Below are 12401 nucleotides of genomic sequence, written 5' to 3' on the forward strand. Positions count from 1 at the left end.
ACCAGTTGCATCACTGCCTGGCACGGTAATTACCGCAAGGCACTTCAGAGGGTAGTGCGTACGGCCCAGTACATCACTGGGGCAAAGCTGCCTGCCATCCAGGACCTCTACACCAGGCGGTGTCAGAGGAAGGCCCTGAAAATTGTCAAAGACCCCAGCCACCCCAGTCAGTGTCACGGCCATCGTTGAAGAGAGAAGGGGACCAAGGCGCAGCTGGTTGCGTGCTCATCATTATTTTATTTATATTAAAGTGAAAACAAAGAACAACAGACCAACAGTTTCACAGGCTAATATAACAGCAGTGCAAAATACACCTACCCACAAAGAGACAGGTGAAAACAAGCTCCCTAAGTATGACTCCCAATCAGGAACAACGATGTACAGCTGTTCCTGATTGAAAGCCACACCAGGCCAACAAAGAAATACAAAACCTAGAAACCCAAAACAAGAACATACACCAAAAACCCCGGAACACATAAATACAATACCCCTCTACATACACCTAACCCCGAACCATATAAAACAAATACCCTCTGCCACGTCCTGACCAAACTACCATAACCAATAACCCCTATACTGGTCAGGATGTGACACATACACTGTTCTCTCTACTACCGCATGGCAAGCGGTACAGGAGTGCCAAGTCTAGGACAAAAAGGCTTCTCAACAGTTTTTACCACCAAGCCATAAGACTCCTGAACAGGTAACCAATGGTTACCCGGACTATTTGCATTGTGTGCCCTCCCCTGCCCCCCCTGCATAGTCACTTTAACCATACCTACATGTACATACTACCTCAATAAGCCTGACTAACCGGTGTCTGTATATAGCCTTGCTACTCTTATTTTCAAATGTCTTTTTACTGTTGTTTTATTTCTTTACTTACCTACACACACACACACACATACCTTTTTTTCAGACTATTGGTTAGAGCCTGTAAGTAAGCATTTCACTGTTGTATTCGGCACACATGACAAATAAACTATGATTTGATTTGATTTGATTACTGCACCTGTACATAGCCCATCTATAATTTAGCACAAACAACTACCTCTTCCCCTACTGTATTTATTTATTTATTTTGCTCCTTTGCACCCCATTATTTCTATTTCTACTTGCACTTTCTTCCACTGCAAATCTACCATTCCAGTGTTTTACTTGCTATATTGTATTTACTTTGCCACCATGGCCTTTTTTGACTTTACCTCCCTTATCTCACCTCATTTGCTCACATTGTATATAGACTTATTTTTCTACTGTATTATTGACTGTATGTTTGTTTTACTCCATGTGTAACTCTGTGTTGTTGTATGTGTCAAACTGCTTTGCTATATCTTGGCCAGGTCGCAATTGTAAATTAGAACTTGTTCTCAACTTGCCTACCTGGTTAAATAAAGGTTAAATAAAAAATAAAAATAAATAATAACACATTAACCAGACAATAAAACCACATTTTACCTTTAATAACACTTTGACACAGGCCTGGATGAAGCTGCTGTCATCGCACACCACAGGGGATCAACATACGTAAATCAACCTGGTGGCAGCCAGCCTTCCTTTCTTGACATTAAAGTTGACTGTTAATGTTAAATACCCTGACTGCCCCACAGGGACATCATGTCTGGAGGAGAGAGGCCAGGTCTGTGCTGTAGTCAGATTATGAGCCCCGAGGGGGAGAACTACCGCACAGATACTGGGGTTGGTAACGGTTAGAGAGGCGAGCCAGCAACCGCAGCGTTTGCTGTGAACACCGAGGCTGTACCAGCTTTATTTGACTGTTTTACTGTGAACCCTGAGGCTGTACCAGCTTTATTTGGCTGTTTTACTGTGAACGCTGAGGCTGTACCAGCTTTATTTGACTGTTTTACTGTGAACACTGAGGCTGTACCAGCTTTATTTGGCTGTTTTACTGTGAACGCTGAGGCTGTACCAGCTTTATTTGACTGTTTTACTGTGAACCCTGAGGCTGTACCAGCTTTATTTGACTGTTTTACTGTGAACCCTGAGGCTGTACCAGATTTATTTGACTGTTTTACTGTGAACGCTGAGGCTGTACCAGCTTTATTTGACTGTTTTACTGTGAACCCTGAGGCTGTACCAGCTTTATTTGACTGTTTTACTGTGAACCCTGAGGCTGTACCAGCTTTATTTGACTGTTTTACTGTGAACGCTGAGGTTGTACCAGCTTTATTTGACTGTTTTACTGTGAACGCTGAGGCTGTACCAGCTTTATTTGACTGTTTTACTGTGAACGCTGAGGCTGTACCAGCTTTATTTTACTGTTTTACGGTGAACACTGAGGCTGTACCAGCTTTATTTGACTGTTTTACTGTGAACGCTGAGGCTGTACCAGTGTTGTTGTATGTGTCGAACTGCTTTGCTTTATCTTGGCCAGGTCGCAATTGTAAATGAGAACTTGTTCTCAACTTGCCTACCTGGTTAAATAAAGGTGAAATACATTTTTATTTATTTTTTATTTAAAATATTCTCCAGGACCATCCCTTAGCTTTTTACCAATACAGAGGCGGGGCAACCGTTTTATTATTGTTTCATCTGTGGATTTGCCATTTAAACATCTGCATATTATCAAGATATCCAAGTGTCACCAACAAAAAGGTAAACAATAGGCCTATAGCAAATGCAGCATATGGCATTCATTTTTCCCATGTAAATTGCACTTTTCAGTAGTGCTCAAAGCATGCAATTCCATGAGCGAAGAATTTATCTTTCAACTCAAATCAATGAGCCCAATCAGTCCTCCATGACAACAAAATAATAAACAACAGAGTAGGGCTGTCTAATAAGTCCTTCATTTTGGGGTCATGCTCAGATAAAACAATTTGGCTAATCTATACTTCCATATTTCCAAGTCCTATTCTTGAAGATCAAGGGGCATAACATTTATTGGAATGACTGGAATTCTGATAGACTTTTAATGTAAAAATATAATTGAATCGTATTATTATATGTAGTAGAAAGAGATGGGTTAGAAGAAGCCTACATAACCAACCCATAAAGTAAAATTTAACATCCATATACAGTGGGGGAAAAAAGTATTTAGTCAGCCACCAATTGTGCAAGTTCTCCCACTTAAAAAGATGAGAGAGGCCTGTAATTTTCATCATAGGTACACGTCAGCTATGACAGACAAAATGAGAAAAAAAATCCAGAAAATCACATTGTAGGATTTTTAATGAATTTATTTGCAAATTATGGTGGAAAATAAGTATTTGGTCACCTACAAACAAGCAAGATTTCTGGGTCTCACAGACCTGTAACTTCTTCTTTAAGAGGCTCCTCTGTCCTCCACTCGTTACCTGTATTAATGGCACCTGTTTGAACTTGTTATCAGTATAAAAGACACCTGTCCACAACCTCAAACAGTCACACTCCAAACTCCACTATGGCCAAGACCAAAGAGCTGTCAAAGGACACCAGAAACAAAATTGTAGACCTGCACCAGGCTGGGAAGACTGAATCTGCAATAGGTAAGCAGCTTGGTTTGAAGAAATCAACTGTGGGAGCAATTATTAGGAAATGGAAGACATACAAGACCACTGATAATCTCCCTCGATCTGGGGCTCCACGAAAGATCTCACCCCGAGGGGTCAAAATTATCACAAGAACGGTGAGCAAAAATCCCAGAACCACACGGGGGGACCTAGTGAATGACCTGCAGAGAGCTGGGACCAAAGTAACAAAGCCTACCATCAGTAACACACTACGCCGCCAGGGACTCAAATCCTGCAGTGCCAGACGTGTCCCCCTGCTTAAGCTAGTACATGTCCAGGCCCATCTGAAGTTTGCTAGAGAGCATTTGGATGATCCAGAAGAGGATTGGGAGAATGTCATATGGTCAGATGAAACCAAAATAGAACTTTTTGGTAAAAACTCAACTCGTCGTGTTTGGAGGACAAAGAATGCTGAGTTGCATCCAAAGAACACCATACCTACTGTGAAGCATGGGGGTGGAAACATCATGCTTTGTGGCTGTTTTTCTGCAAAGGGACCAGGACGGCTGAGACTCTTCAGGCACTTATTGACACCTCGGTTTTAAATGTTAAATGGGCCAAAAACGATGGAAATATGTATCGTTCAGTTTTAGTTGTTTGTCTTAAAGTCCATTGTGAGATGACAGTTTTTCAGAAAATCCACCAGTGTTGTTGTTAAAGATGAGAGGTTACTGTTGGTTACTTTTGCCCTGCAAACAATATGTATTGATGAACATTTTAATGCATATAGATTTGGGTGTACAACAGAGGGACCTTATGTAGTGGATATTAGAGCTTTTCTGTCACAAAGCATTTGATATACAGATGTCTTACAGTTGTGATGATTCAAGTTTGTTTATTGTCCCATACTGTTTCCTGTGACTCCAAAAATGGCACAGTAAGCTCTTTAAAACCAAGATGTATTGTATTGCAATATTGGCTTTTTTATTTACTTTTAAAGGATGACAAAATTTCATTTTACAGAGGCCACAATTTTATTTTATCATCAGTGTTTTTGATATGTGAGATGCCAGTTTCACAAAATCCTCCATGTCAATGTTAGATGTATTGAATTGCAATATTGAGCTTTTTTATGTACATGTATTAAAGTGAACAGAGGCCAACATTTCATTTCAGTCTACAATTTTATTGTCATCAGTATTTTGATGTACGGTTGAAGTTGGAAGTTTACATACACCTTAGCCAAATACATTTAAACTCAGTTTTTCACAATTTTTGACATTTAATCCTAGTAAAAATTCCCTGTTTTAGGTCAGTTAGGATCAACACTTTATTTAAAAAATGTGAAATGTCAGAATAATAGTAGAGAGAATGATTTATTTGAGCTTTTATTTCTTTCATCACATTGCCAGTGGGTCAGAAGTTTACATAGACTCAATTAGTATTTGATAGCATTGCCTTTAAATTGTTTAACTTGGGTCAAACGTTTCAGGTAGCCTTCCACAAGCTTCCCACAATAAGTTGGGTGAATTTTGGCCCATTCCTCCTGACAGAGCTGGTGTAACTGAGTCAGGTTCGTAGGCCTCCTTGCTCGCACACGCTTTTTCAGTTCTTCCCACAAATTTTCTATAGGATTGAGGTCGGGGCTTTGTGATGGCCACTCCAATACCTTGACTTTGTTGTCCTTAAGCCATTTTGCCACAACTTTGGAAGTATGCTTGGGGTCATTGTCCATTTGGAAGACCCATTTGCAATCAAGCTTTAACTTCCTGACTGATGTCTTGAGATGTTGCTTCAATATATCCACATCATTTTCGTTCCTCATGATGTAATCTATTTGGTGAAGTGCACCAGTCCCTGCTGCAGCAAAGCACCCCCACAACATGATGCTGCCACCCCCGTGCTTCACGGTTGGGATGGTGTTCTTTGGCTTGCAAGCATCCCCCTTTTTCCTCCAAACATAACAATGGTCATTACGGCCAAACAGTTCTATTTTTTATTTAATCAAATCAGAGGACATTTCTCCAAAACGTATGATCTTTGTCCCCATGTGCAGCTGCAAACCGTAGTCTGGCTTTTTTATGGCGGTTTTGGAGAAGTGGCTTCTTCCTTGCTGAGCGGTCTTTCAGGTTATGTCGATATAGGACTAATTTTACTGTGGATATAGATACTTTTGTACCTGTTTCCTCCAGCATCTTCACAAGGTCCTTTGCTGTTGTTCTGGGATTGATTTTCACTTTTCGCACCAAAGTACGTTCATCTCTAGGAGACAGAACACGTCTCCTTCCTGAGCGGTATGACGGCTGCGTGGCCCCATGGTGTTTATACTTGCGTACTATTGTTTGTACAGATGAACGTGGTACCTTCAGGGGTTTGGAAATTGCTCCCAAGAATGAACCAGACTTGTGGAGGTCTACAAATCTTTTTCTGAGGTCTTGGCTGATTTCTTTTGATTTTCCCATTATGTCAAGCAAAGAGGCATTGAGTTTGAAGGTAGGCCTTGAAATACATCCACAGGTACACCTCCAATTGACTCAAATGATGTCAATTAGCCTATCAGAAGCTTTTAAAGCCATGACATCATTTTCTGGAATTTTCCAAGCTGTTTAAAGACACAGCCAACTTAGTGTATGTAAACTTCTGGCCCACTGGAATTGTGATACAGTGAATTATAAGTGAAATAATCTGTCTGTCAACAATTGTTGGAAAAATGACTTGTGTCATGCACAAAGTAGATGTCCTAACTGACTTGCCAAAACTGTAGTTTGTTAACAAGAAATTTGTGGAGTGGTTGAAAAACAAGTTTTAATGACTCCATCCTAAGTGTATGTAATCTTCCGACTTCAACTGTATGTATTGCAAATGTCTTACATTTATGAATAAAGTGCTTTGTTAAATACTGAGTTCTGATTTATTGACGTTAAGTTTATTTGTACAAATGCTACTCTTGACTGATGATATTTAATTCTATATTGAGTGAATTGGCAGTAGAGCTGTTTCCATTTTACTCTAAATAGAGTAAATTACAGTTTGTAGAGTTAAATATAAACACTGAATAGAGTAGAAATAACTCTGAAAATTGAACTCCGCAACACGAGTAATTGTAACTCTATTTAGACTGGGACCAAATTATATATTTTGTAGAGTATAATTGTATTCAATTTGAGTAACATTTACTCAAATTTCCTGTGTAGGAGAACTCTTTAAAGAACCCTTTTTGGTTCCAGGTAGAAACCTTTTGGGTTCCATGAAGAATCCTTTCCACAGAGGGTGCTACATGGAAAAAGGGTTCTACCTAAAACCAAAAAGGTTTCTACATAGAACCAAAAAGGGTTCTCCTATGGGGACATCCGAAGAACCCTTTTGAAAGTTTTTTTTCTAAGTGCACACACACACACACACACACTGGTCCTCTATCACACTTTTAGGACATTTGTGTCCATTTGAGACATTGCCAGTGCCATCTATTTTGATGTTAAGGGAACAGAAGTGTTAATTTCCAGCCTGGCAGTATGGTATGTGTGCACCACATTCTAGACCAAGGGCAAGTTGAAGAGGGCCGCATATCTGAATTCTTCTTCCTTGTTTCTTTCACTCGCGAACAGGATTCACCTAATGCACAACACAGCGTATAAATATGTTTTAGGACAAGATTCAGCTAATGTACAGCACAGCCTATAAATGTCTTTAGGACAGGATTCAGCTAATGTAAAACAGCCTATAAATGTATTTAGGACAGGATTCCACTAATGTAAAACAGCCTATAAATGTATTTAGGACAGGATCCTGCTAATGTAAAACAGCCTATAAATGTCTTTAGGACAGGATTCCGCTAATGTAAAACAGCCTATAAATGTATTTAGGACAGGATTCCACTAATGTAAAACAGCCTATAAATGTATTTAGGACAGGATCCTGCTAATGTAAAACAGCCTATAAATGTCTTTAGGACAGGATTCCGCTAATGTAAAACAGCCTATAAATGTCTTTAGGACAGAATTCCGCTAATGTAAAACAGCCTATAAATGTCTTTAGGACAGGATTCCGCTAATGTAAAACAGCCTATAAATGTCTTTAGGACAGAATTCCGCTAATGTAAAACAGCCTATGAATGTGTTTAGGACGATTCAGCTAATGTAAAACAGCCTATAAATGTGTTTAGGACAGGATTACGCTAATGTAAAACAGCCTATAAATGTCTTTAGGACAAAGGCCCTTTTGAAAATTCTTCATCTATGGATTATCTGTAAATTCAACCACCATTCCCAAATGGATTCCAAATATGCCGTCCTATCTTGCAAGCCAAATAAAATAAAAATACAATTCTGATAGTTTCCCTTTAAAAAACAATGCTTGATGTGCCTGGGTCCAGTCAGACTTACTCCAGAGAAAGGGTAAGGGAAATGTGTACTGTATGTGTCTGGTTGTTTAAGAGTGTCACGTCCTGACCAGCAGAGGGAGTAGTTGTTTAGTATTTTTGGTCCGGACGTGGCAGAAGTACTGTGTTGTCTGTGTTTTTCTGGTATTTCTGTTTCTATGTTGGTCTGTGTGGCTCCCAATCAGGGACAGCTGGTTATCGTTGTTCCTGATTGGGAGTCATATATTAGGAGTGTGTTTGTCACCTGGTTTTTGTGGGTTGTTTTATTTTGCACTGCTGTATGTAAGTACATAGCCTGTGAAACTGTCTAGTCGTTTATTGTTTTGGCCATCATAATTTAAATAAAATGATTTGGAGCACGCAAGCCGCTGCGTATTGGTCAGATAATGATTTCGAAATATCTTCAGATGAAGGTGAAGATTCTGACAAAGAGTCTTGTACCAATGCTTGTTGAGGCCTGATCCCAATGAGTTGAGAAATTCAGGAAACGGGGGTCCATCCTAACTGGATGCATCTGGAGGTAATCGTGATTTGCAGACCCCCATTTCAAACAAGAATCGCACTTGAATGACAGTGATTGAAAGGGCGGGCTTGACATCTCATTTGTTCAGGTCAGAGTCCACTGAATATACTTACATCTGGGTCTAACAGATCTCATGCACATTTCCTTCACGCTCTGTTCTCTACCTCGGTTTATTTAGGCAGCGTTCAAAGCAGTTCCTTTCCGCTCAACAGAGTGAGGTCTAAAAGAGTGGGGCCCCATTGTTTTCAATGGCAAATCATCTATTCCACTCAAACTGTGGTCACAGATTGACCGTGAACATTCAGGCACAAGGGTGCTGTTCAGTTATGGAGTACTTCGAAGCTTTCTACAGGACAATGATTACACCACAAACATTTTCTTTACCTCTTCATGACGAGTCAAGGTCAAGATTGTCTATGGTCAGAACGGTCCAGTACAATTATCCAAGACTGATTCTTTAATGTAACATATAAATCAACAATATGTTTTCAGTGGCTGGTTTATTTCAAGCTGAATTAATGTTTGCTACCTATCAATCCATGTTGAACTGATGACTGTGGGGTTCTGGTAGGCATCAGTTATTAACTGCTTTAGCTGCATCACTGTTCCCTTAAACATACACATCATCATCATAAAGCCCAAAGACGTGAATGGATCCTATTTCAGAGCTCTTCCCCACAGCTGTATGCTGTTGTTGGCTCTGCTGACAAGAAGTCCTTGACCTATGGGATAACCAATGCAATGTCCTTCTTCCCCTCTTTCTCTAAATAGAGAAGCCTAACATTTACTTCTTATCACTTTTGATTTACAGCTGGTGCCGGCTGTGTTTTATACACAGACGTTGAGGCTTTAGGAGGTGTAAACAAAGGAACTTGGCTGTTCAATGTACAGAACTACAGTTCATGCTAGTCTGGCTGTGGACCACAGGGGCTGTGTTTACACAGGCAGCCCCATTCAGATCTTTTGCCAATTATTTCCATATCTGATACCTATTTGATCTTGTCCCTAATGTGTAAACAGCAACAACAAAAACACATGGAATCTGATCTTTTGACTTATGATTTACTGTATACCACCACCCTATGTGGATCTCAATCCTGATACAATTCTTATGCTACATATGTGACCTCAGTCTAGATGCTCAAATCAGAATTGATTTGCTCTGAAGTTTTCCTTTTTTTGCACATGACCTGCCATTACCATGGCAACCACCCCAACATTTTAAAAACCTCTACATGATCGGTGTCCCTATACTGGGACGGTTGAGCTAATGTGATTAGCATGACAGTTGTAAGTAACAGCACACGTTCCAGGACATAGACATGTCTTATATGGGCAGAAAGCTTAAATTGTTGTTAATCTAACTGCACTGTACAATTTACAGTAGCTATTACAGTGAAAAAATACCATGCTATTGTTTGAGGAGAGTGCACAACAACAAAAAGTACCACAGCAACTGGTTTGATATATTCGCCTCTCATTCTGTAATCTTGCTCTGATTTGTCATCCTGAGGGTCCCAGACATAAAATGTAGCATAATTGTGTTTGATAAAATCTATTTTTATATTCAAATGTAGGAGCTGGGTTCTACACTTTGAACCCCTGCTTTCTCTGGCTCCACATCCACCCCGCCCGGCCATCTACATCTGTGTGAATGAGCAAATCTGATATGGTTAAAAAGTCTGGACACTCAGAAAAAAAAGATTGTATATGGAAAAAAAATCTGAATTGTGTTCTTCGGGTAGCTGTGTAAACACAGTCAGTTTGTTTACACAGGCAGAGTGTTTCTTAAATGGCTTTTTACAGGGAGAGTGGCAGCAGCTTTTCCAGAAAACCACTATCACAGCTAATTTCAATCATGTTAAATTCAGAAGCCTGTGAAACTGTTCCTGTTAAAAAAAAAAAAAAAACGTTCTTATAGATTCCTATTTGTCATGTAGCTGAGTTAGATCACCTTGGCAGCAGTGGTTGCTGCAGTCTTACTGTTATTCAGAATGTGGCGGTTGGTGAGTGAGTTTGAATCTCTGATGCAGTTGACATTTATCAGTGGCTGAGGTTTCAGCAAACCAATGTTGCAGATTTAAGTAATGTAGTGTTGGCTACAATAGTGTTGCCATGCAGTACAGTAATTAATTACACAGTATTAATAACATTGTACTGTGTGACCTTGATCATCAATAGAACAGAACACTACACTGAATTCGTATTGTAATGATCACATTGTACCAGATTGCTTAACTATAACAATATTTAAGGCTACTTGAACCAGAAGCAGTTGGAGTAGCACTGATTAGATGTTATTGCTTGGCTGTTATTGGCTGCAAACTTCTCTGATTTGGCTGTGATATGATCCAGTACACTTATTGATGTGGCTGTCGTGGTTTGCATGTCATTGAAGACTAAAAACTGTATTGTTTTTGTTGCAAATTTTTGACAGACGTATATGAAAATATGTGGCTTTGCCAAGATCAAGTCTGAGCCTGGGAGTGAAACAATTAGACATTGCCCTAAATGGTCTGAAAGGCCACTTTCCCGTTAATTGGCTCTGTCTTGTGTATTAGGCGGAAATTCCCCGTTATGAAATTCCGCAACAAATGAAGGGTGCACATCCATGGGCGTTGTGATGCAGACTGACACAACAAGAAGAGAACACTGTGTTTATCCTGAAAGGAAATAGAGCAACACTGAACGATATAGTGAGAAAGTATCCAAACTTTGGTCTTAATAAAATCCCATCTAAATGAAAAGGTTATTTGGAAAGAGAAGTGGAGGGCAGGACAGAATAATGGTTACAGATGCAGGATCTTCATTTGACCAGTTTCTCACAACAGGAAAGAATCCTACAGCAAAAGGAAATGTGAATTATTGTGTGGGTTATAATTAATGGATTTGATAAGGAGGCCTTCATGTGGTGTCGAAGAAGGCGTGACAAAACCTGTAAACACACCTGGAGCAATTTCCTGAACATGAAAAAACAATTTCCCCATACAGCGATATAAACAGGAAACTATAAACAGTCACTAGATGATCTGGTCTCTGGGTTGGACCTACTGATGGATGTGTTCACTCTGCGTGTGTGTGTGTGTGTGTGTGTGTGTGTGTGTGTGTGTGTGTGTGTGTGTGTGTGTGTGTGTGTGTGTGTGTGTGTGCGCGTGCACGTTTGTGTGATCTGTGGATAGGGATGTGAAGGACCCATAAACTGTGTTTATCTGGTCAGACGAAGACTCAACATCGCGTCTTGAGTTTACAACCAGCATCACAAACATTGTACCTGCTCAACCTCAACCCTTGATTCATGGTTTCCTGGAAAGTCAAACTAAAAAATAAAAAAATTATGTACCATCTTTGTGAGTGCTGGGGGGGGGGGCTCATCTAAAATCCAGAATCAAACGTGTGGACATTCATCTGGGCCAAAGAACAATCACACTGTACCATCTTAGAAAAAAGGTTTTCTCAAATTAACCATCTGTAGAAAAGGTTCTACAAGGAACCCAAAAGTGTTGGCTGCAATAGTTTTTACCTGGAACCAAAAAGGGTTCTTCAAATAGTTATTCTATGGGGACAGCCATGAACACTTAGAGGTTTTAGATATACACTGTTAGAAAACAAGGTGTTAACATCCCAGCAACACAAGGTACTAACACCCCAGCATCATAAGGTGCTAACATCCCAGCAACACAAGGTGCTAACATCCCAGCAACACAAGGTGCTAACATCCCAGCATCATAAGGTACTAACATCCCAGCATCATACGGCAGCATTCATTGACAAACTTCATTAGTGAACAAAAGTACTTCAACAGGGGAATGGTCTATTATGCAACTGTACAGCATGGTGATTAATGGTGAGTAGTAGGATAAGGATGATCTGGAGTGTCTGTGAAATACTGTTACAGCATGGTGATTAATGGTGGGTAGTAGGATAAGCATGATCTGCAGTAGTCTGGAGTGTCTGTGAAATACTGTTACAGCATCCAGCTGGCAGGAGGCTCCACTACCAGTCAACACCATTTGTCTTCAACCAACACACCAATTTTGGGAACAAAGAC

General features: G+C 40.0%; 1 protein-coding gene across 3 annotated transcripts in view; it reads right to left on the minus strand.

Annotated features, from left to right (window-relative positions):
* LOC106585544 (collagen alpha-6(VI) chain) overlaps positions 1–12401 on the minus strand; it is a 42999-nt gene that overhangs the window by 29887 nt on the left and 711 nt on the right. The window lies entirely within an intron of this gene.

The sequence above is a fragment of the Salmo salar genome, chromosome 02 (assembly GCF_965601325.2).
Source record: "Salmo salar chromosome 02, fSalSal1, whole genome shotgun sequence".
Lineage (NCBI taxonomy): Eukaryota > Metazoa > Chordata > Actinopteri > Salmoniformes > Salmonidae > Salmo > Salmo salar.